The 2,594-nt window shown below is 51.5% G+C and overlaps 1 non-coding gene across 1 annotated transcript; it reads left to right on the top strand.

Moving 5' to 3' along the window:
- The first annotated feature begins 397 nt into the window (after window positions 1–397).
- Trnai-gau (transfer RNA isoleucine (anticodon GAU)) lies at window positions 398–470 on the top strand. Its single transcript has one exon. It is a non-coding gene; the product is annotated as a tRNA-Ile (tRNA).
- The last annotated feature ends 2,124 nt before the right edge of the window (window positions 471–2,594 follow it).

Genomic DNA, 2,594 nt, shown 5'->3' with positions numbered 1-2,594 from the left:
CTGGTGACTTTCGGTGAGTCCAGGAAGAAATGGTCGTAGTATCGCTTTAGGCGGCTGACATGAACAGTTTCCGAACCACGACGGCGGAGATCGGCTGACGGAGTTAACGGTTCAACCACGTAGTTTACAGGTGATGGAGAACTGATGACACGGTAAGGGCCGTGGTATTTGCAAAGCAGCTTGGTAGATAGACCTGGCGTTGTAGAAGGTATCCATAGCCAAACTAGATCACCTGCTTGAAGAGTGGGCGAGTGGCGGCTCTGGTCATGATGCTGCTTCTGACGACCCTGGTCATTTGCCGTGAACGAACAGGCAAGCTGTCGGTATTCCTCGGCATGATGCCTCACTTCGGAACGATGGCGGCGTATTTCTCGGGTATTTATGTTAAGAAACAGCCCCGCTGGTAGCGTAGTGGTTATCGCACCAGACCGATATTCTGGAGGTCGTGGGTTCGGATCCCACCCGGTGGGCATTTTTTCACCACTTTCTTTTCGACTCAACAAATTCTTCATCTCTTTCTATGACCCACCACAACCTCCCCTTTGCTTTCCGAGGTTTTCTTGACTGCCAACCCTTGTTAGAGATGAGGGGCCCTTGGGTTGTCTGACTCGTTCAGGCCCGCAGGTCCCGGCTCGCCATGGTGTCGGACTAAAGACTCGAGATGACTGCTTAGGAGGAAACTGTACAGGAGGTTTATTCTACATGATGACAGTCGAGACAGGAGAACAAGAATAACACGAATACAGCCGTTTAAATAGAGTTCGTATTCCCCAGATCCCTGGCTAGGGAATTTAACTTCACACAGGTTGTCCAATCAGGTGGGCAGTGGACGACACTTGATGTACCGCCCACGACATGAGGCGTGGCTGATGCACACGAACCACTCGGTCGATGGAAAGGGTGAATATCCACGTCATGGATCGTGTCCCGTGCCGGAGTTGCACCACTTTGCGCAAGTCTTCATTTTGGAGGCCCCGTGAGAACGGAATTTCAACACGGCTCCCAGCACGTAAAGACAAGCGACTTCCTGCTCTCGCCGATGGTTGGAAACCGAAGAGCTTGGACACTAGAAACTGCAGCTTCCTTTCGGTGGACCCTTCTTTCATACGTGTATGAAGAAAAGAAGTGGCCCGCAGCGTCCGATGAACCCAGGATATAGAAGCCGCCACTTGAAACCGCCGCCGCCGCTGGCGCCAGGGTTTCTTGCCTCCTCGTGCCTCTGGGTGATTCATCCACGCACACTTTGCTCTAGGGCTTGCGAGGAATTCCTGTGTTGGCCGATCCTAACAGCTCCTCCGCGGCCCGAAAAATCTCGAATGGCCAGCGTTGACGACCGCTGGGCAGGAAGAGATGAGCCTGGAACTGGGTGTAGGGGCCGTCTTCCACCAAGGAACATACGATCTTGAACAATTAACAAAGGAAAGCACCAGTGGGCTATCCCATGCAACACTGCACCGCCCCACACGCAAACGTTCAGAATTCGCCAAAGACCCACCAGGCTTCCTGCACCGATAAAGAAACACTTTACCACAGAAGCTATTTGATTTTGGGCTGAATTTTGGTGCCGCCAAAGCAAGGGTATAGGTCCCGCAGAAAACGCCACTGGCCGACTGCCCTAAACTAGGTTAAAATAAAAAGAAACCCCGGAGGCGATCGAACTGAGTTACTTCATAACAGTCGGCTTAAGCCATCAGCATTCGCATGCAGTTTTCCCTTCTTGTAGCGTACAGAGAAATTATACTCCTGGAGAGCTAGACTCCATCTGAGCAAGCGACCATTTTTGGGGGACATTTGCCTCAACCACGTGAGAGGGCAATGGTCGGTCTCAAAGATGAACTTTGCTCCATACAAGTAACACGACAACTTCTGCGACGCCCATACTAAACAGGCGCACTCTTTTTCCGAAGCGCTGTACGTTTCCTCTCTACAGGTCAGCTTACGGCTGACGTACAGAATCGGGTGTTCTTCGCGGTCGTCGCCCACTTGGCTTAAGACAACACCCATTCCTCTATCACTGGCGTCACACTGGACTATAAACTCTTTAGAATAGTCGGGGGTTCGGAGCAGAGGTCGGCACATAAGCACTGTCTTGAGACTCTTGAATGCGTTTTCTTTTTCGGCATCCCAGGGTACTTCAGTGGGTGCTCCCTTTCGTAACGCGTCAGTTAAGGGGCTTGCCAGCTGTGAATAGTTCGGGATATACCGCTGGTAATATCCGACCAGTCCCAAAAAGGATCGAATGTCCGTCTTAGTTCGAGGCTGGGTAAATGCCACGATCGGAGCAATTTTTAGCTCTGATGGACTCCTAGTTCCCTGGCCGACAACATGGCCCAAGTAAGCCACGTGAGCGCAACCAAACCTACACTTTTCCGCCTTCATAGTTAGTCCGGCCTCTCGCAACCTAGAAAACACGCTCTTAAGGTGTTCTAGATGCTCTTCCCACGTTTCTGAAAATATAGCGACGTCGTCCAAATAAGGGAGAGCAAAGCCCTGCATATCCCTGAGTACGATGTCCATGAGTTTCGAGAAACTGAAGGGGGCATTCTTCAGCCCAAAACTAAGCATTAAGGGTCGAAAGGTGCCAACCGGCGAGA

This window comes from Haemaphysalis longicornis, unplaced genomic scaffold (genome assembly GCF_048455015.1).
Source record: "Haemaphysalis longicornis isolate Haplotype H1 unplaced genomic scaffold, Haemaphysalis longicornis Haplotype H1 scaffold_12, whole genome shotgun sequence".
Classification (NCBI taxonomy): Eukaryota; Metazoa; Arthropoda; class Arachnida; order Ixodida; family Ixodidae; genus Haemaphysalis; species Haemaphysalis longicornis.
Note: the sequence above shows the minus strand (reverse complement) of the source record. Positions and strands in the feature narration are given on the sequence as shown.